The following is a 23,324-nucleotide window of genomic DNA, read 5'->3' as shown; positions in this document are numbered from 1 at the left end:
ATGTTTAAATCCCAAGCCTATCTGGTATTTGCAAGCTTTTCCAATTAAATTATCGTAACATATTTAACTAAATGATCTTTGAATTTCATCCATTCCTCCTGGTACTCCTCCTCCTTCTGGTCGCAGACTTTCCAGTCAGGTCGGCTAGCTCTAAAAAATCCATCATCTTCATCTGCCATTCCTCCACTGTAGGGACTTCTTGTGCTTCCCAATTCTTAGCTAACAAAATTCTTGCCACAGTTGTGGCATAAAAAAACAGTTTAACATCTTTCTTGGGCAATTCCAAACCTGTTATTCCAAGAAGAAAGGCCTCTGGTTTCTTAATAAATGTATATTTCAACATTTTTTTCAATTCATTATAAATCTTCTCCCAGAAGTCTTTCACCTTGGGGCAGGTCCGCCACATATGATAAAAGGTACCCATCTTTTCTTTACATTTCCAGCATAGATTATCACTGTTGTGATAAATCTTTGCTCATTTTACAGGGGTTAAAAAGGTAAAGGGACCCCTGACCATTTGGTCCAGTTGTGGCTGACTCTGGGGTTGCGGCACTCATCTCGCTTTATTGGCCGAGGGAGCCGGCGTACAGCTTCCGGGTCATGTGGCCAGCATGACTAAGACGCTTCTGGCGAACCAGAGCAGAGCACGGAAACTCCGTTCACCTTCCTGCCGGAGCGGTACCTATTTATCTACTTGCACTTTGACGTGCTTTCAAACTGCTAGGTGGGCAGGAGCTGGGACTGAGCAACAGGAGCTCACCCCGTCGCGGGGATTCGAACCGCTGACCTTCGGATCAGCAAGTCCTAGGCTCTGTGGTTTAACCCACAGCGCCACCCACGTCCCATTTTACAAGGGTTAAGTACCATCTATACATCATTTACATAATATTTTCCTTTAACACCATGCATGCAGTGAACTTGACCCCTTTCCTCCACAATCTTTCCCAGTCTTCAAACATTATATTGTGTCCCACGTCTCTTGCCCAATCTATCATCACTGATTTAACTTGCTCATCTTTGTCTGCCATTCCAACAATAAATTATACATTTTAGACAAATTTTTAACTTTAGAGTCCAACAACTCCGTTTCCAACTTAGTTTTTTCCGAAGCAAAACCATTTTTCTTATCTAATTTATACAATTCATTGATCTGGTGATAATGTAACTGTGGCGATCACACAGGGCCCCCGGACGTTTCACGGTCTATTGACCCTGTGCCACCACTGCGGTTGCTTTCTTCGCTGCCCCCACCCCGCTTCTCATGGGGACACACGGAGTCCAGATAGTTGTTAACATAAACAAATAATCAAGTTTATTTTTAAGTGCAGGAATAAGCGTATGGTTTCAGTTTATTTTTCTCTTGTCAGTTTCTTAAATCTTAGTATCTTAGTATCTGTATCCTCTAGTTGTATCCATTCCTTAATACAGCAGAGCGCTGCTGCTTCAAAATAGATCTTCAAATCTGGCAGGGAGAATCCCCCTCTTTCTTTTGAATCCATTAGTAGTTTATACTTAATTCTGGGTTTTTTCCCCTGCCAGATAAATCTAGATAAAACTTTCTGCCATTCTTCAAAACATTTCACACTGTCAATAATTGGGAGGGCTTGAAACAAAAACAACATTCATTGACCACCGAAATTAATGACAATTTAATGACCACCCATTAATGACAATCTTAAATTCGACCTAATCTCCAGATCTCTCTTAATTTCATTTCATAATTTCTCGTAATTATCTTTATATAAGTTCAAATTTTTCCCCGACAACTTAACTCCCAGATATTTAACTTTTTTCACAAAGACTAGGCCCGTCTTTTCTTGTAGTAATTTTCTTTCCTCATTGTCTAGATCGTTCTCTAATACTTTGGTTTTGCTCTTGTTTATTATATTTCCATTGCTATATCAACTTAACATTTCAGGGACACAAAATCCCACAAACGTGAGATATAGATAAATCTGGAAAGGACTCTCTTCTGAGTTTTAGACATTTGTTTTGAAAAATAAAATAATCAATTCCCTCACTTCCGGGGACCAATTTTTTGTTTAAAAGAGAAAAATGTTTCTACAATTTTCTGTGATCTTATGCATGTTATAACAGCAGAGACAAAGCACCAATTTAAAACCCTCAAACCTATTCTGAGACCAAATGACTTTTATAACCATGTAAAATCCAAGTCTGTACCCAGATGTCTATGTCTGTCTCTTTTTCCTTCCTTTCAAAAAGACTTTACTGAGATAGAGTTTCTATAAAACAATAAAGCTACAATCTTAGCAGATTATTTTTTTAAAAGTGATAATTGGATTTTAAAATGAGATAACAAAAACAGTCATGATCACATTACAATAGGACACAGTTTCTTTTTGAAAGGGCAAAAATCTTTTTTCAGGGAATAAGCAGATTAGCAAAGGACCAATTCTGATGTAATGTTTGGCTCACATGTCATGACTTCTTGAAGTGATCATGAACACAGACGATGCACAGCTAACTAACTTGCCAGAAGAATCCTCAAGAAAATTATAACCTATTTGTGAGCTGTGGGTCCCAGTGATAAAATCTATAAATGCAATATTTACTAAGAGTAATATTTACTTTTAATTTATGGTTTTCCCAGTAGTGATGTATGGAAGTGAGAGCTGGACCATAAAGAAGGCTGATCGCCGAAGAATTGATGCTTTTGAATTATGGTGCTGCAGGAGACTGGAGGAGGGCAAATGTTGTCCCTATTTTCAAAAAGGGGGAAAGAGAGGACCCAAATAATTACCGCCCAGTCAGTCTGACATCAATATCAGGGAAGATTCTGGAGCAGATCATTAAGCAAACAGTCTGTGAGCACCTAGAAAGGAATACTGTGATCACCAATAGTCAGCATGGATTTCTGAAAAATAAGTCATGTCAGACTAACCTGATCTCATTTTTTGACAGAATTACAAGCCTGGCAGATGAAGGGAACGCAGTGGATGCAGCCTACCTTGATTTCAGCAAGGCATTTGACAAGGTGCCCCATGATATTCTTGTAAAGAAGCTGGTAAAATGCGGTCTTGACTATGCTACCACTCAGTGGATTTGTAACTGGCTGACTGACCGAACCCAAAGGGTGCTCATCAATGGTTCCTCTTCATCCTGGAGAAGAGTGACTAGTGGGGTGCCACAGGGTTCTGTCTTGGGCCCGGTCTTATTCAACATCTTTATCAACGACTTGGATGGCATCCTGATCAAATTTGCAGATGACACCAAACTGGGAGGGGTGGCTAACACCCCAGAGGACAGGATCACACTTCAAAACAACCTTGACAGATTAGAGAACTGGGCCAAAAGAAACAAGATGAATTTTAACAGGGAGAAGTGTAAAGTATTGCACTTGGGCAAAAAAAATGAGAGGCACAAATACAAGATAGGTGACACCTGGCTTGAGAGCAGTACATGTGAAAAGGATCTAGGAGTCTTGGTTGACCACAAACTTGACATGAGCCAACAGTGTGACGCGGCAGCTAAAAAAGCCAATGCAATTCTGGGCTGCATCAATAGGAGTATAGCATCTAGATCAAGGGAAGTAATAGTGCCACTGTATTCTGCTCTGGTCAGACCTCACCTGGAGTACTGTGTCCAGTTCTGGGCACCACAGTTCAAGAAGGACACTGACAAACTGGAACGTGTCCAGAGGAGGGCAACCAAAATGGTCAAAGGCCTGGAAACGATGCCTTATGAGGAACGGCTAAGGGAGCTGGGCATGTTTAGCCTGGAGAAGAGGAGGTTAAGGGGTGATATGATAGCCATGTTCAAATATATAAAAGGATGTCATACAGAGGAGGGAGAAAGGTTGTTTTCTGCTGCTCCAGAGAAGCGGACACGGAGCAATGGATCCAAACTACAAGAAAGAAGATTCCACCTAAACATTAGGAAGAACTTCCTGACAGTAAGAGCTGTTCAACAGTGGAATTTGCTGCCAAGGAGTGTGGTGGAGTCTCCTTCTTTGGAGGTCTTTAAGCAGAGGCTTGACAACCATGTCAGGAGTGCTCTGATGGTGTTTCCTGCTTGGTAGGGGGTTGGACTTGATGGCCCTTGTGGTGTCTTCCAACTCTATGATTCTATGATTCTATGAAACCTAGACAGCATCTTAAAAAGCAGAGAGATTACCTTGCCAACAAAGGTCCGTATAGTTAAAGCTATGGCTTTCCCAGTAGTGATGTATGGAAGTGAGAGCTGGACCATAAAGAAGGCTGATCGCCAAAGAATTGATGCTTTTGAATTATGGTGTTGGAGAAGACTCTTGAGAGTCCCATGGACTGCAAGAAGATCAAACCTCTCCATTCTTAAGGAAATCAGCCCTGAGTGCTCACTGGAAGGACAGATCCTGAAGCTGAGGCTCCAATACTTTGGCCACCTCATGAGAAGAGAAGACTCCCTGGAAAAGACCCTGGTGTTGGGAAAGATGGAGGGCACAAGGAGAAGGGGATGACAGAGGACGAGATGGAGGGACAGTGTTCTTGAAGCTACCAGCATGAGTTTGACCAAACTGTGGGAGGGAGTGGAAGACAGGAGTGCCTGGCGTGCTCTGGTCCATGGGGTCACAAAGAGTTGGACACGACTAAACGACTAAACAACAACAACAACAACATTTACTATCTCCGGTCTTACTGAAGGCTGATTTACTCATTACAAAATCTTTACCAAAAAAGGACTTTGTTGCATAAATTAATGGGTGATCTGTTTGAAGTCTGTTGCACATGGGTTAAATTTGTTATGTGAATAAGTTTCAACATATGCATTCAAGAAGAATGTGAAGAAATCATCAAAGTAAGAGTTAAGAGGTAGAGTCCTCACTCTCTGAGACTTCAGTTTTGAATTTAATCCCACAGCAAGGCATTGCACTGAAAGAATACCCCTATGTGATTTGAAAAACAGATTCTATATATTATTAGTAGTATGAAATAATTCATTTCACACTATCAACATAACAGTTGCCAGTATATCAGGCACAAGCCTGCTTTAGATCAATAATATATTCACCTGTTACTTTTTTCTCCAGCTGCAAAGTTAAAGTTGGATGCACATGTACTTTTAGCATTTGAATAGCGGCCTTTTCTGGAACAGACACACAGATTGGGAAGCTGATAAAGCTAAGAAAACATCACTCCCTGCCATTCAACTATTGTACAGCATTGTGTAAATGTTTACAACACTCTTATATATACTCTGTGCAAGTATTATTTTAGAGGGGGAGTGTTATATCTGTAGTGGAAGGATACCAAGGAGTGAGGAACCCTAATACTAAACCTCTGAGTTGTTAATTTGTTAGGATGTCACAGTTCCCTCACGAGGGTGGAGATATGGGAGGGAAGATAATGGGTTGTATCTAATCTTTGTCCTAGTCAGAGTAGACCCACTGAAATTAAGGAACATGACTAACAATTCCATTAATTTCAATGGGCTTACTCTGAGTAAAACTTAGTTGTACACGACCCATTGTAAAGTGGGCCTGCACATAATCAGGCTTTTGTAGGAAGAACCCAGCAGATACCAAAGAAACCAGAGGGTGAGGGGAGATCACTTATTATTCTGCTGCACAAGGCTGACTAGCTCCTACGATAAGATGCAATGACTTCAGAGAGCAAAGCAGAATAAAGCATAGCTTGGCCTGATGTAGAAAATGGCCAGTTTGGCAACTATTTTAGAGAAGGAATTCAGCTTATTGTTTTGTTCCACCAGCTGCTCCAAAACCATTTACAAAGTTGCATGATCCATGTCCAACTCCGTCTCCGTTGAGAAGTAAAAGTCACACAAAAATCTCTTTTTGCTTGCTGACACGCACACACAAGCCTTTTTCTGACTTTGTTATAAAATACTGAAAAGCATGAGTTTGGAATGAGTGGAATATTTCATTCCACTGCTTTCTAAGATAACATTCTTCTCTTCCAATGGGACTCCATGTATTTATTCACTCCAATCCACTCTCTAAACAATAGTATTTGTTACTGGGATTTAATTTAAAAAATAGAAACCAGGCTACTTTTGCATTATCCTAGTGAATCTCTCTTGGGAAATAATGTTCACTGCTGAGCAATTCCTACTCAGCACTGAGTTGCAAAACTAAATACATCAGCTGTGATGATTTCTCTTTTACCATTCAGGCTTGGTGGCTCAGTTCTTCAGAGCCAAGACATACTTCCCCACCCTCCTGAGCACCCTTAGCCCCAATTATTATATACCAGGACAGTGTCTACAGCAGGATGGGAAACATGCCCAGCTCCCACCAGCCCCAGGAAGCATGGCCAACGGTGAGGGGTGGTGGGGACTCAGGTCCAAAAGCCTCAGCAGTAGTTTCCCCACCCTGCCTCAGAGGGTAACTTTAGCGCGAGACAAGGAGATAAAGTGCCGAAATCTGACTACTTTTATAGATTGTTGCATTCACCCATTTCTTGGAGAAGTTCCAATGTCCAGAACTTACTCAGGTTTGGTTCCCTCCAGAAGGAGCTCACTGGGGGCTAACTGGCCTTTTGCAATTTCTGTGTCTATTTGCAGATACAGGCTGAGTATAGGTGGAACTGCAGCTTAAAAGAGAGTTGAAAGCCCACTGCCCTCACATCAGATCTCCAGGAAGATAGCCAGCACCCTAAGAAGCGTACAGAGCCAAAGCTCAGTGATCCATGTATTTTTACTACTGTTGCACACCACCCTAATCTCCAAGCGGTGCAAAATTATGGGGGTTCCAGGCGCTTACACAGGGTTCGTGTTTCCTACTGGAAATGAGGCACAGTGGAGACTGTGGTGTCTTCGTGATATATGGTTTATTTACACATATATGTGCTCCAACCCTCTCTCCAGCTTGCTGCCTTTATCAGCCTGCAACATTTTTTCTTCTAGATCACATCACAGCCAACCCTAAAAAAAACTCTACCTCAAACTCTGCCTTTGTCTTCTGACTAACTCTGAGTCTGGCCCAGAACCTGTACTTTCTTTTTTTAAAAAAAAATATATTTATTAAGGTTTTACAGAACAAAAAAGGTTAAGAAAGAAAAATAACAAGGAGAACAAGATAAGAGAAATACAAAAATAGACAAGAAAAATTTCAAAATACAAAAGAAAAAAGAAAAAACACTTAAAAATAAATCCATCTTTTCCTTATCTTATACTTCCTTTACTTATTTCCCTGACTCCCTCACACCTCCCTTTTCTGTATTCCAATTCACATTATTTAGTTCAGCAAATCCTTTCCCGCTTTGTTTTAGTCTTAATCCAATATCTTAAACACCTTATAACTTTATATTTTCATCTGTTATCAATCTATTTTTACAGATTCATTTTAACCTTGTTGCTAAAACCGCTTCGTTTCAATCCAACATCATTTTAACTTTCAATAATTTTACAATATTTCTGCAGATAATCTTTAAATTTCTTCCAGTCTTCTTCCACCGACTCTTCTCCCTGGTCCCGGATTCTGCCAGTCATTTCTGCCAACTCCATATAGTCTATTACTTTCATCTGCCATTCTTCCAGAGTGGGTAGATCTTGTGTCTTCCAATACTTTGCGATAAGTATTCTTGCTGCTGTTGTGGCGAGAACCTGTACTTTCTTAATGGCCGATTAGCTTTCCTTTGTTCTCTTAATGGCCCATCTCCTAGGCCATCTCCTGAGCATGGTAAACTGGGTCCAGGGATTAAGGGTCTGGCATCCAGTTTAACTCTCTAGGCCTTGTTTCAATTCTAACACCTACCAGACACAGGGATGTAGGGGAGTCTGGCACCCACAAACACTATGTATCTAACTAAAGACTTATACACGTGATATTTTTGCATTTTACTAGCTCCTGGTCCTCCAGAGCCTCAGTCCCAAGATACTCTACCAAAGCTATGCTCCTCTCCTCAAGCCACACCCCATCCCAGTCCTACTCCACTCTTTTGCCTGACTACAAAGTGTCCTTGAACTGCGGTCATGTCTCTTGCTGGCCTTGAGAGATAGGGCTTTGTGGGAACCTCTGGCTTTTGCATGGCTTACTACAAGTGGTGGCCATTTTAGGTGCATTCAAATGACACACAAACACGGACATACAGGTCCTTTTGGAACTGGAAAAGGGCAGAACGGGGGCAGAACAGGGTGAGGTAACATGTTCCACCAACATGCACAGGGGCCAGGAATGGAACCCCCATGCAAAATGGTGGTCATTTGTATACTAAAGTGTTACATTTCTTGTTCCACTCAGTTTTGCTTCTCCCCCCTCCCACCTAAAAGTTGCTTGTGACAGAATGTGGCCCTTGAGGTGAAACCCGTTCCCTGTCACTGCTTTAGAGCTATTTTTGGATATTAATTGGCCTGTTGGTAAGCTTTTGTGATAATTTTTTTGAAAAATTGTATCTTTAATTCATGCTGGCTAAGGAGAACATTTTATTACATTGCTGGCATCATTTAAGCACCACTGCACTATATACACAGGAGTATATAGTATGTAGACAGCCAAAATATGAACTCATGATATTCTGATTGAGGCAGACCATTATGAGGCCTTGGTTTTGGAATGTGTGAGGTACTTTTTTTTCTCCTTTCTTTTAAGTCTTTTTTTTTTAAGAATATTTTTTTATTAACCGACCAATCACATCAAATCAAACCAAATTACATAAATTCCAAATTACACAGCTGAATTTTAAATTTTTGTTGGGGGTACCCATATTTCAAGTTCCGAAGGGGATCCAATCAACTTCTTGCTTCTTACCGCTGTTTTAATGTCCACAAATCTAACCTTATGATGTTCACAGTACTATCCAGTCCTTTCTTATTGTTTTTCCACATCTCTTGTTGTTATTTTCATATATTTTTCCTTTCTCTTTGTGACCTCTGATAGTCTCCGCAAGCTGGTTAGAACAGTTTGTGATCCTGTGTGGATATTTTTTTTTTCCCAGTAGCCATATCCAGACGTTTTCCATATAACATCACTTCCATACATCAAAACAGTCTTAGCGTCATTAATCTTCACCAATCTGCCATCTTTCTCAAAACCTCTGAGGAGATTCACTAGGAATGCAGTCTAAAAACAAGTCCGTTCTTCCTCCCGGCTATAAATCCTTTGGCAAGATGGCGACTCCAAATTAACTGCTGCACCATTCCCAAAAGCTCTTATTGCTTCTCGATCTCCATAAAGCATACTTTTGGTTAAAGTTTATCTCCACACAGACCTTAATCATCCTGCTTGGGTCAGTTCAACCAACAATTCTAATGAGGAGGGATTCTTGTAAATCACATAGAAGGAAAGTAAAAAAGGTTCCCCCCCCCCATTCAGTCCCATTGTCAACATACCCAGCCTTTGGTGTATCTTCATCGTAAAATATTCCTGTTTCTCCAACCCGTCGTCTTCTTTCGCAGAGGTCACTTAAATTAGCAGACTTCACTCCCCTTCTTCACTTGAAATATGTGCATTTGCTTCTTTTGTAATTAATTATTCCAAATTGCTGCAACTAGTGCGCAATCAGAGACAGCGTCCAGGAGAGCCGAGGTCCACACGGGGGCATTCTGCCTAGGAACCTCACCCCCTTCTTTCGAATTAGGGGGTGATTTAGGGGCACAGCAGGCAAGGGCAGTGTTCCCCATTTCCTTGGGGCAACAAGGGAGGCTGCCTACTCCCATAACAGCCTCTTAATTACCCCGTGTGGGTCGGAGAGATGGTATTGTCGGCCATCTTCCAATGCGCCCCCTAGTGGCCCCCCTTTCTTTTAAGTCTTGACAGATAAAATAACCCAGCAACTACTAAATGTGTCCTGGGAAAATCTGGCATAGCTAATAATAATTGGGTTCATACAAGGTGTAGTAAAGTTGGTACTATTTAGAAATTATTCTTTGGTCAAGTAAAAGGAGTGAAGCCTTGTGGGAGTTTCATCGGCCACAAGGACCCTGGGAAAGAGGTTGTGTATCTTTAAACTCCAGACTAGCAGGCTCCTTGGAGTGAAAGGTTTATTGGGATGAAGGAAGCCTTGATTTAATGAAAGGGCTGACACCTGGGTCTAAGAGTGTGAATATCCCCCCCCCCCCAATGATGTTATCTGTCCTTGAATTGCTTGGGAATGTGTATCTGCAAAGTTTCCGTGGAAGGAAGGAAACCCTTTGATTTGAGTTCTGAATTCTAAATTGACCCAGCTGCCAAGGGGTAGATTGATTGACTAGCAAGCCGGTCATTGGTGAATTCAAAAATTAATTAAGACTTATGATTGGCTTGAGAGTTACGATGCAAAGTGCAAATTGTGAATAAAGGATCAGGGAATTGTTTGAGAAGTTGCTCTCTGCCTTTGCTCACTGCAATCCGCAAAGATGCCCGGCTGTAACATCCCATATAATAGCCGTCGTTTCGTCTTTTGAAATGGAGATCTTCAAAAGCCTTCAGTTTGCAGGATTCTTGAAAGGACTTCAACTATCCTATTTGTGTTAGGCTTGTGAGTATGTTAGTTAGCTATACTATGCAATGTCTTTATTTTTTCATCTGTGTTTTTCAAAAGATGTGCCTGCTGTTTTAGCATGTTCTTTATGTTATTTTAAAATAAACTTTTAAAAAAGAAACTGTTTCAGTTTGTGTGCCTTCCCGGGGGAATAGCTAAGTCCTAGCCTTACGCTTGGTTACGCTTTACCGTAGAATTTCTGTCTGCAAGTCTGTGGAAACAACTTGTGGAGTGGGGGATAGCCAGGAGAACGGGTCACAGCCTTCTCCCTGGGTTGTGATTCTGGGTCCCCTGGAACAGAGGGAGTGGTGGCAGCCCTACCGGGTCGTTTTTGTTCTGTTTTGCAAAAAGTAATGTACCTGCCAACCCTGCCCTAGGAAGCCTGGTCTGGCCGGAGAGCAGAGACAGGCAGGGGAGGGGCAAGCGGTTGGGGGGCTAACATTACTACACAAGGATAAAATAAATCATATTTTGCTTACGACATTCTTAGCTGTCCAAAACTCCAAGTTCTACATCTGTCACTATTCTTTTTATTTAAGTTTTCCCTTCACAGCAGCCTCATTCATTGCATGTCCCATCCTAACTCCAATACACATGCACACGCAGTCTGGCCAGGCCATGGCAAATGGGAGGAGCTATAAGACTTTCAAGATTGGGCCCAAAGGTGCAGGCCTACAGTCCTTGTTGCCACACGCAAGTCATGTGTGAAAAGGTCTCCTGCAACTTGAGAAGCCAGAAGGCAGGAGAATATTCCATCCACCACATTCCACAGCAATACAGACAGCGAGACACTGTTACCAGTTCTGCTACCAAGTTTGTGCATGCACGCTTATGCTTAGATATACATGAGAGATAAAAGGAGCCAGTTAGATGGTGGCAACATCTGTCAAAATCTTAGCTAAGGATCAAACAGCGACAGACAACAGACATACAGCAGGCATCCCAAGCTACCTTTAAAACTGCCTTTCTAAATCACAAAGTATTCCTAATAGCTGATGAGAAATCCAGAGCCTGTCTTTTTAAAAGTATTTCACGTACAGCAATTAGGCTCTTCTTAAAAAGAAAAGAAAAAAAGGGGCGGGGACTTTCTCTTGTACAACCCAAGCGAAGCATTTACGTTCTGTTCTTTTTTTAAGAAGTAAATCTGCATTCATTTCATTTATAACAGCATATGTTTTTGCACTGTGCTTTTTCCATGGGCGTTCCTTCAGATACTTTAGACAGAGCAACAACTGCATCCAGATGTCTTTGGCTTCTTGCACACAACAAGCCATGTCAACAGCCCCACCCCATGCATCTGCCCAGACCTGGGAGTTACTGACTAAACTGTTAGCACTTCTTGCACCTCTTTGGCACTCTTTATCAAAGAAGCAGAAAGCTACATCAGAAAATAAACTAGGCTTTCCATACATCCAGAAACTTCTGGACATGCCAGGAAACTGGACTCCTAAAATGGTGCCCTGAGGGAAAATTTGAATTTGAAGAGATGTAAGAAATTTCCTGTATGTATTTTCTGCTGAGCAGTGAAAGGAATGCCCCCCTCCTTACGTGGGAGACCCAAAGTGCACTAGCGCCCCCACCTCCACCCCCCACGCTGTAGCCCCAACTGAGGAGGAGGGGAGTGTGGAGGACAGTGGAAAGAGGGTGAGAGCAGAGCCTGTGGCCACTTGCTCAGGAGCAGGTCCAAAGGAACTTACCTCCTCAGTCCCACCCCCTTCCCCCTGGTGGGAAAGAATGGAAATAAAATTTAAAAATTAAATAAATAAATAAATAAAATAAGTTGAAGTTGAAAAATTTCAGGTTCAACAATTTTGGGGGTGTCAGGAATGTTACTTTTTGAAATATGGCAAGCCTAAATAAACCTCTGAAACAGAACAATGAGATGGGGGGGGTGGAGACAGCAAAACTGACTCTCTACAAGACATGGGTTAGCTTGTGACTCTCGCATTGATATGTATTGCACAAGCCCATCTTTCCTTAATGCAAAAACAAAACAAAAAATTGAAAAATAAATGAAAGAAACAATTACCGGTAAATGCTTCCATGAGCTCATAGTACCCATCAACAGAGGGGGGCTGTTACATCCACCACAATTCCCTGCTTTGGCATTCCTTCCTTCTAACTGGACTCTGTGAGCCCAGATAATTTTGTTGTATCTATGTATGAGATGTGATGGAATCCTTTGACTACTCTGCAACAAGAGAAACAAGGAACTGTTAGCTCTAAAAGGAGGCTGCTTGTTGTTTCTCTGGAAGAGTGACTACAGTGGTACCTCGGGTTAAGAACTTAATTCATTCTGGAGGTTCGTTCTTAACCTGAAAGTAACCTGAGGTACCACTTTAGCTAATGGGGCCTCCCGCTGCCGCTGCACCGCCAGAGCACGATTTCTGTTCTCATCCTGAAGCAACGTTCTTAACCCGAGGGACTATTTCTGTGTTAGCGGAGTCTGTAACCTGAAGCGTCTGTAGCCTGAAGCATATGTAACCCATGGTACCACTGTATTCTAGGATTTTCTGCTTCCGTTGGAATGCACAACCAGAACTGTGAATTGCAGGGACAGGAAGTGAGTTATTCTCAAGGAAGGTCAGGCTTATACTTTTAACCTCTAAAACTGTTTGGGTGTAAGAGTAAAATGTGGCTCAAATTTTAAGAAAATAAAATTTCTTCAGCTATTTGGAAATTTTGGGACACTCTGCTTACAGTGCAATCCTATCATCAGCTTATGTCAGCTGGATAAGGCTAGGATTCAGGGATAAGGCTAGGATTCATTAGCCAGAAAGAAGCACCTGCCTTAAGCAGCAATTGCTGTGGAGGCAGAAAGCAATGGCAAGGGATTGGAGGACAAAGCTCTGTTTCGTGGTCTATTTCATCTAAGCTAGCCTGCTGTCCTCAGATGCAGTGGAAGATGGGTGTCTGGTTACCCAGATTCAACTGCCAATCCAATCGGCTTTTGTTCATAAAATGGGTGGGAGGGAACGCACCATCTTGTCTTCTCAGTTAGCAAAATGTCTTCAGCCAGCCCAGATAGGATTGCAACTAAATCTGATCCACTGGCATAGCTCAAAACCATGGTGGTGATAATATTACCCTAGCATCAGTTTATGATGGCACGAGTACTACACCGATCATAATTAGGTAGGGAAAAAAGGCAAGTAGAGGGCCAAACTAAAGGAATTGTGGGGAGAGACTGAGCTGGATTGAGACCTTGGCAGGCAAAGGAGTAAGGTTTTAAACCTATGCCCCTTACTGTGACCCCAGTCTATTTGTCCTGGAAAGAAAGCTTCCATTGGGGAAGGATCATGAATCTCACCATAGGCTATATCGGCAACTTGGTGATAGCAAACCTTGGTGAAAGGTCACTCAGCAATTTGTACTTTCCACCAACAGCCAAGGATGAAAAGGAAAATGGATAACACCTGTGTACTGAAGCAGTGTACCTGTCTGCAGAGTCCCAAGACACAGGAGGAACTTAAGCTTCACTCCTGCAAATGGGGTTGCACAGATGAGTCACCCTACACAGGTAAGTGGGAGGGAGAAGGCTCCTGAGCATCTTTCAACCCTCCCCACTAAGCATCCCAAGAAAATAAATGGGTATACACAGCACTCAATCCATTGCCAAAGCATGTCTCATCCTCCCCCTGCATTTGGGGAACCATGTGTGCTAGCTAAGCAACTCTTGCCTGCTCAGCAGGTAGGAGCGGTATCTTCTACAAAGGGGGTTTAGAGTAATTATGTGGTTTGCCAGCATCTAAACCCAAGCAAACCCTTACTACGCACTTGGATCTAAGGCTGAAACAGACAGAAGTGCCGCTGACAGTGGCAAGTGAGAGCAACAACTCAATGCAAGACCAGACTTCCGGGTTGGCGCCATCGCCGAATGGCGGACTCCCTCCGAGCTCCAGAGGGAGCCTGCTCGGCAGGGGTTGGGTCCCGCCGTGCCGGCGACACGGGGACCCTCAAAAACCATGGGCGCTGAAACCCATGGACTTGGTGACTCGGCAGGCACCGTTTGCGCCCCCCCGACCCGCGAAGGAGCCTTTTTAAAGGCTGCGGAGCGGAGGACGGGGGGTGGTGTGGTGCTATGAGTCCTCTGCTTCCCCTGCCGAGCGAAGCCGCATGCCATTCGACGGAGAGCGCTGACTTCTTCCACTGAAAATTTGGACTAAAAAGAACAACCCGTGAGTAATTGGGAAATCGGATTTAAAAGGAAAAAAAAATTAAATTTGGAACGAGCGGGGGAGGTGCAAAAAGGAAGTCCGTCTCCCCCCTGTTGTAGAGGATTTAAAGCAAAGATTCGACAACTAAGATCGAGAGAAGGGTCTATTTTATATTGATAAAGTTACTAATTTCACGATGGAAAACTACATGACTGTGCTGGAGGAGAAAAGTGGAACGTGTGAGCTAAAACGTAACCCCCCCCCCCGGGAACCAGGAGCGATCTGTGAGAGCGCCTGGTGAGGAGATATAGAGGCTTTGACAGCTGTCAAAGTAGCTGTCAAAGTTGAAGAATAAAAAGAGAACTTTGTTACGATGACTTTGCCGGTTATATTTGTTACAATTTGGATATAAATTGTTGAAAACAAGGGATAATAAGTTACTTTGACTTTTGGGTGTGATCTGGAAGGAAACTGAGTTACCATAATCCCTCTAGAGGGGGCTTTGGGACACTACAAGTATTGCTGTAAGTGGAAAAATACGCATGGAATTGAACAGGGCTTTTTATCTCCTGGGAAAACTGCAGCAATGGAACATTATTTTGTCTACAGAGGTCTCTACACTAAAGGAGACAATAGATTTATCTATTGAAGAATGGAAGGGACTTGACGTAAGTTTTGTTCCTGAACAAACAAAGCCTCTGTAGAGGAATTAGAAGCCTTTGGAATTAGAACATTTTTGCAGTGGAGCAGGAAAAGAAACCAGAGGAGAGTGAGGAAAGAGAACAACAAGAATTGGACAAAGCTGGAAGTGGGAACATTTGGGACATCCAGATTTAAAAGGTCTAAAGAAATAAAATTGGAGTTTTACTCTTAAATATAGAGATCTGGATGGAAAAAATGGACCTTCTTGAGATAGAGTCCTTCCAAGATTGGGTGCTCGAAATTAAAGACTACCAAAAAGATGGCAAAGACTATTAAAAGGACAGCAAAGTGGAGCGGAGATAGATTTGGGCCTAGATGTGGGATCTCCAGGATGACAGCAGACATTGATGGACATTGGGGATCATAACTGGGAAAGGGGGAGGGAAATTTGGAATCCAAAGGGTGTAAAATTATACTTTGTTTTTTATTTTTTACTTTATTCTGTTCTGCATATTAAAGAGGGGAACTCGTGGAAGGGAACAGGGGTCGATTTTAGGGGGAAAAATGTTCTTAACATTGGGTCAATGATAATAAGTTTAAAATTTGGGGTAAGAACTTGTTGAGCTAATTTAATGGAATTGGAATACAAGAGGGGGTGGGGTGGGGAAGTCCTGGAAAGATGTTAATGAAAATAATGCCTAAAAGTAAATGTTCTATTTTTTCTTTTTCTTTTTTCTGTTATATTTGGAAATTTCAATAAATAGTATTTTAAAAAACAAACAAAAAAACAACAACTCAATGCAAGACCATTCCTACGAGGACTCGATCTGCCATCAAACCTCGAATTATGATCCTTAGACGAAGGGTGGTACATAAATTTAATAAACAATTAAATAAATAATAAGTGAGCCAGCCTTTCTAATTTCCTAGCCCTGGTTAGAAGGGTTTGACAGCTGCACAAGCAAAAAACAAAACAAAATGCAGTGCTGTGAAGAATATGTTGAGGAGCATATAATGTGTTTCATAGCCAGTTTAATCTTAAAGGAAAGTTAATAAAACATAATTAGGAAATAATAGTACTCATATATGAACTGCAGAAGTCTCCTATTCCAGGCACTCTATTTGTCCCATCTGAACTCCAACAGACTGGGGAGGTTTTGGTTTGAAATTTCATGGGAAGGTGGCATCTCTTGAGGAGGCAAACTAAGAACTTCATGGCCCTTCCCAGCATTCTGCTGCAAGACCAGCTCTGGGGAGGAGCCCAAACATCCTGAAGCAGCAAAGCAAGTGCAATTGGTGTGAACAGGGAATGCATTATTATTGGGTGGTATCAGTCACGGTAAATAATTTCACTGGGTCTACTCTGAGTAAAATTTAGATGACTGCCTATTTGTTGTTGTTGTTAAGAAAGAATTTCACAAATAAAGCCAGCAGCAAAATAACTAGATTTCAGCACCAAACCAAGCACTTGACAGCCTGACATATCTGTGATGCGGAGAATATCAAGGTCCTCATGAGAAAATATAAGCCAACTGGGTAGGATCCCTCAGAGCAGAGTGAACTTTGATGCACCCTGAATGAAACAAATACATGCGTGTGATGCAAGCACACATTGGCACACAAAAGGATTAAGATGTATTCCCTGCAGACACAAACTACGGAAAGCATCCAGCTATCTAATTATGCTTTTCCTTTCCTTATCTCCTGAGCTGTCAGGAACCCACGGCTCTGCAGCATATCCTTTGTGTCTCTACCCCATCCATCCTCTTTATGCAGTTTAGCATATTGGTCTGTGCATGCAACAAAACAAAAACTATGCATCTTTTAAAATAATCATCAGAATGCACTGCATTGAAAACGGAGCCATGTCTCTCCACACTATAACAGCCTGGAAGGAATTAAAACTGCATATTTGGTAGATTATTGCAAAAAGAATGTTATCTCTATATAGTTATACAAACACACAGAAAATGGAATCAAGCTACTCACAGAGAGAACCACAGGGAAGGTCTCCATTTCCTCGATTTCATCTGACTGCATTCAAAGCCAGGGCTGCAGCAAGCAGGATCAGCAAGCTAGCAACACTTAAGACTCACATCCGCAGTACCTTAGCTAGGAGGAAGAGGGGAAGGACTGGGGATCCTCTTGCCTGGGGACATCATCTGACCAGGTAGAGCCCTGTAAAGACCGGAGATTTATCAAGGATAACTGAAGCATTTGACATTGGGTTCTACCAGCAAATAGCCAAGGATGAAATCTGAAATCTGTTCTTGGAGACTCAAGGGAAGAAATCTATGCCACACAGAGCAAGAAAGAGACAGCATAAAATTCTGTTCTTCGTATAAATCCAGCTTTATGACATTTAGAGAACTTGCATGAAGAGATCCTAGTTCATGTGCCAGGGTTTTGTGGATTTTTTGGGTGGTGATGGAATGGTTCGATTTTATACCCTTCTGGTTTTTAAATAAATCCTTTAGATTTTTTTTTAAATAGAGGAATAGGAATTTAAAATTATAAACACTGACAAATAAAAATATCTAAAACAAGTTATTAAAACATGAATAATAAATGAAACATGATAACAACAAGAAACAATTCAAAGAGCAAAGCAGACAAAAAGCATATTTTCAGAAAAACCTGCTGGAAAAGAAAGCACTCACCTGCTCGCCAAAAGGTGAGCAATAGTAGGGATGAGTAGGGCATTCAACTGTCCTAGTGCCACCACAGAAAAATAAAATATTGTCCCTTATGTGAATGACAAAGACCATGGCTTTCAGAAATGATATCAGTCAATCAAATCCATATGGATACAGATGATTGTTGAGATACTTTGATCCAGGCCTTCTAGGGTTCTAACACTTTCAGTTAAGCCTGGAAATGAGCTAACAAACATTGCAGATGGTATAATACTGCAATTATACATTTCAACCTGTCAGACTGAGTTAGCATTCTGTCAGTCACACTCTGGTCCAACTCAAACTTCCAAACGATTTTCAGAGGCATCCCCACACAGAGAGCATTTCAGCAATCCAACACGGAAATTATTATTCCAGTCTTAAAGTCAGCTCCACATCAGTTTTTGATTTATTTCTAAAAAGTGCATGAAAATGTGAAAGCAGTTTCGTGTGCATTTCACCTAATATACATATTTCTGCAAGTTTCTCCCTGATGTAATGCATTTTTGTACTCTTTTCACAAAGAGAAGTATTTTAACATGTGCGCTTTCCCTGCATGCATGCTTTTACATATGCTTTTTTTTTTTTTTTTTTTTTGGCTGGAGAGCTGCACTCCAAATTTTGGAAACGTGAGGATCTAGAAAGGCAGCTGCATACTGGTTTGACAGGTATGAATTAGGTAGGTTCACAGTCAAATGTAAGCTGAATAAATCCCACATCTCCATTTCTAGCTGAATGTTTCCTCTTCCTGGTTCTGCTGCAGGTGGACCAGGTAAGGACAAACAGTCAGTTGCCTCTGGGTATACACCTACCCAACTGGTTGACAGACAGAGACAGAGGCATGGCCTGGCAAGGAAACCAGGTCATTTAAAAAGCTTGTTGAGAGAGAAAATGAGGAAGGCCGAAAAGGAGAAGTAGAAGCCATACAGAAGGGAGGAGAGCAGATGCCTGGCCAGGGCTCAGTATGAAGCCAAGAGAAGCAAGGAGGCAGCGTCACTCCACTGGGGCTTCTCTCTCCATTCTCACAACAGCAGCAGGAGAGGAAAGGCACTTTCTACTCTGCTGAAGGGCCATTTCTATTGGGCTCCTCTCCCTAAACGGTTTCCATTCCAAAAAGCCATTATAAAATGGCTATGAACTGGTGCCTGGGTTTGCTTGTTTGTTTGCCTCTTCCCTCCTCATCCTTTTTTGCTTTTGCACCATGTCTTTTAGATTGTAAGTCTTAGTTTTATTGATCTTAATTTAATCCACTGCAGGGAGGCTATTGCTGTGGCTCCACCCGCAGAGCCAAACTGCTCCTGCTTAATCCTGGTCCTCCTTCTGGACAAGGGCAATCTAGTAGCCCCAGAAATACCGTATTTTTCGCCCTATAGGACGCACTTTTTCCTCTCCAAAAATGAAGGGGAAATCTGGTTGCGTCCTATGGGGCAAATGCAGGCTTTTGCTGAAGCTTGGAGAGCGAGAGGGGTCAGTGTGCACCAACCCCTCTAGCTCTCCAGGCTTCAGGAAGAGATCCACAGCCTAGGCAGCCCTGCGGGGAACCCCACACTGCAGATAGCAGCCTGCCGCCCGGTGCGAAGGAGGCACTGAAACAGAGCACCCCGCGCACCGGACAGACATCCGCAGCATGGGGAGCCCTGCAGGAGTTCCCCGCAGGGCTCCCCACACTGCGGATAGCAGCCTGCCGCCCGGTGGGCGGGGTGCCCTGAAGCAGAGCGCCCCTCGCGCCGGGCATATATCCGCAGCGTGGGGAGCCCTGCAGGAGTTCCCCGCAGGGTTCCCCACGCTGCGGATAGCAGCCTGCCGCCCGGTGGGCAGGGCGCCCTGAAGCAGAGCGCCCCTTGCGCCGGGCAGACATCGGCCAGCCCCACAAGCTCGGGGGACAGGAGGGAGGCGCAGCGCCGCCATCCTGCTGTTCCTCGACCTGGTTCAGTTTCCCCGACCTACTTTGGGGGGGGGGAAATAAAGGAAAAAAATGTTTTCCTTTATTTCCCCCCAAAAAAACTAGGTGCGTCCTATGGGACGAAAAATATGGTACATTCTACGGCCTGGATAAGAATATGACTTGTAGCTGTTTAAACAGTCCTTACTTCATTTGCAAATCGAGCAAACAGGCCAGGAAATTTTTATTAATTCTGGCTTCCCATTTCATCCAAATGAGGAACCTACAAGTTAAATACTTCAGAACAAAGCAGGATATGAAGCCACAGTTTGGCTGAATAGCATGTCTTGTTCCAAAGCTGTTAACCAGTTTCTCAGTTCAGATAAAATAGGGAACAATAGTTAACTTAAGACTTCCTGGCTTGTTTGTTGGCTTGGAGAAAGGTAACGTGAGCAAAAGGCTCAATCATATTTCAGTTTAATAAACCATTATATGGCTGTCCAAATCACTTCCACATGAAGTTTCCTTTGAAGTATTTGGAAACTACAACAAGGGCAGAGTTTTGACCTACATTAAAGTCCAGACTGGATTATTGTAACTCGCTCTACGTAGGGCTGCCCTTGAGACTGACCCAGAAACTCCAGTGGGTGCAGAATGCATGGCGAGACACCGCAGGATCACATTCACCCAGTGCTATACCAGCTGCACTGGCTCCCAGTGGCATACAGGATCAGGTTTAAGGTGCTGGTTTTAACCTCTAAAGCCCTATACAGCCTAGGACCCTTGTACCTACGGGACCGCCTCTCCTGGTATGTCCCACAGAAAGGTTAGGCTGGCCTCAACCAGAGCCAGGGCTTTTTCGGCTGTGGCTCCGATCTGGTGGAACGCTGTCACAAGAGACTAGGGCTCTGCGGGACTTGACATCTTTCCGCAGGGCCTGCAAGACAGAGCTGTTCCACCAGGCCTTTGGCCAAGCACAGCCTGACCCCCTCCTTTGGCAATCCTCACAGACCTCTAGCCCAATGGTTGCCATTAATCTGATTTGAACTGATTTTATAATGAAATGATTTTAGAATGTTGTATCATTTTACTGTTGTTAGCTGCTCTGAGCCCGGCTTCGGCTGGGGAGGGTGGGATATAAATAAATGAATAAATTATTATTATTATTATTATTATTATTATTATTATTATTATTATTATTATTATCTCAGTTGGACCAGAGGTCAATCAAATACAATATATCCTGCTTCCGACACTGGCCATTCAGATGACTCCAGCAAACCCAACATAGAGCCTCAAGGCAACAGCTCTCTCACCTGCTGCTGCTCCCCAGCAACTGGTATGGAACTTCCATATAACCAACAAAATCAAAATATCACCCCTCCATGAATTAATTTGCCTTTTAAAGACACATAAACTCATAGCTGTTATATCATAGAGTGGCAGTGGATTTCATAAATCATGCATTGTAGACTTGAATTTATAGTTTTATTTGTTACCACCTTGCACACTATGGTTGAACGTTCAGCCGGGCATCATCAACATATTGATAGCAGCCCCACTCCAAATCTCCAGATAACATTTCTGGGCTTTTTATTATTGTTTTTGTATTACTGGTGTATTTTTGTTTCTAGGTATTATATTGATATTTACTTAAATGTTTTGGTGGGGTTTTTTGTTCTCTTGTTATGATTTGAGCTCAGTTTTGTTGCTTGAAAAGCAGGATACAAATATGAAATCAAATAAAAATAAATAAAATGAAAGCTATTGTTACAAATGCTGGGAGAATATCAACCACATGCCGTAAACAGACATTGGAATTTGCAAACTCTCTCACAAAATCCAGAGTAAAGAGCTTTGTGCTGCACGATTTATGATGCTTTAGTCTTCCAAGAACAAAGTTGTTACATTTGGCCTGAAAGTGGGACACTGACAAATTATGTAACAAATAACCAGTCATCCCAACAATAACATGTTTATGCTCTGCAATTCCTATTGTAAACAGGCATGAAGGAGTCCAGTAAAAACGCTGTAGATGAATTAGGAAACTACCAAATTCAAAACTGATTTTTCATCATGTAAACTAGCTTATATGGATCCCAATATTTATAGTCTTAAGTAACAGTAAACTATTGTACTTACAATTCCAGATACTGTTGCTTGGTACTGTAGAGGAAAAAGAGGCATATTGTGTACAGAATGAAGCAAGGCCAGCTGTACTCAAACTATGATCCAAGGACCACCAGGATGAAAATAACAGTAACATGCTGGTGTGTCCTAGGTTAGCAATCTACCTAGCAGAAATCCCACTGAACTCAATGGAACTTACTTCTGAGCAGGCCTGTTAAAGTGACAAGCCTCTGTCTTCAGGACCACAAGCATCTGTAACTGTAATGTCAAAGGAACGCCCAGCTGCTGGCACTCACAGAGAAGCATCCATTACTCCCCCAGTGCCCACCCCCCTAATACTCTGAAGAGGGTCTCTTCTCCATTCTTCAGAGAGTGGATGGAAGTGGGAAGGCAGAAAAAGGTCCTCTTTTCCTTCCTTTCTGCAGTTTTAATCTGAAATCTGAGGCGCAGTACTACGCCCAGAGCTCAGAAACAGCTCATGCTAATGAAATTCCCTGTTGCAAAATGTGCCTAGAACAAGACTGTTTCGAACACTGAACTCCCTGGATCCATACAGTCATTCCATCCTGGCTAGATCTTATAAGCCATGAGGAGCAATGATCAAGAACATGTGGCAAGCACCCTGCAAGCACCCTGTTGTATCCCCAGGCAGCAAAAGCAAAAAATAAAAAAATAAAAAATTATTCCACAAGATGTTGCTAGATGGTAACCTTAACAGGAGGGGTGGGGCACTTGTCTATCCCCCTCCATAACTGGTCCCAGAGCCAGCAAGACTTGGGTAGAATCATAGAACCGTAGAGTTGGAAGGGATCCCAAGGGTCATCCAGCTCAGCCCCCTGCAATGCAGGAATCTCAGCTAAAGCATCCATGACAGAAGGCCATCCAAGCTCTGGTTAAAAACCTCCCCGGAAGGAGAGCCCACAACCTCCCGAGAGAGACAGTTCCACTGTCAAACAACTCCTACTGTCAGAAAGTTCTTCCTGATGTTTAGTCAGAATCTCCTTTCTTGTAGCTCGAAGCCATCGGTTCAGTCCTACCCTCCAGAGCAGAAGAAAACAAGCTTGCTCCGTCTTCCATGTGACAGCCCTTCAGATATTTGAAGATGGCTCTCATATCTCCTCTCAGTCTCTTGTCCAAGCTAAACATACCCAGCCCCTTCAAGCGCTCCAAATAAGGTCTGGTTTTCAGACCCTGGATCACCTTGGTTGCATATGTTCAAGCGTGTCAACATCCTTCTTAAATCATGCTAGATTTTCCTCCAGCCTGGTGTTGTTGTTGATGAAGGTCATGTCAGTCCAGAATAAAAAAATCACTCTTCTATGAGTTGATCATAGATCAAGGGACCAATCTAGAATGCATCGCAAGACCGGGGCGGGGGGGAGTTGGACCAGTGGGGGAGACTGGCCTAACACAGATTTGTCCC

The 23,324-nt window shown here is 42.7% G+C and overlaps 1 protein-coding gene across 1 annotated transcript in view; it reads right to left on the bottom strand.

Annotated features, from left to right (window-relative positions):
* RGL1 (ral guanine nucleotide dissociation stimulator like 1) overlaps positions 1–17,430 on the bottom strand; it is a 153,343-nt gene extending 135,913 nt beyond the window's left edge. The window contains exon 1 of the mRNA XM_079981329.1: positions 17,204–17,430. The gene's annotated coding sequence lies outside the window, so the exon portion shown is untranslated. The remainder of the gene's footprint in view (positions 1–17,203) is intronic.
* Positions 17,431–23,324: the final 5,894 nt, after the last annotated feature.

The sequence above is a fragment of the Podarcis cretensis genome, assembly GCF_951804945.1.
Source record: "Podarcis cretensis genome assembly, chromosome: 6".
NCBI classification, from domain to species: domain Eukaryota; kingdom Metazoa; phylum Chordata; class Lepidosauria; order Squamata; family Lacertidae; genus Podarcis; species Podarcis cretensis.
Note: the sequence above shows the minus strand (reverse complement) of the source record. Positions and strands in the feature narration are given on the sequence as shown.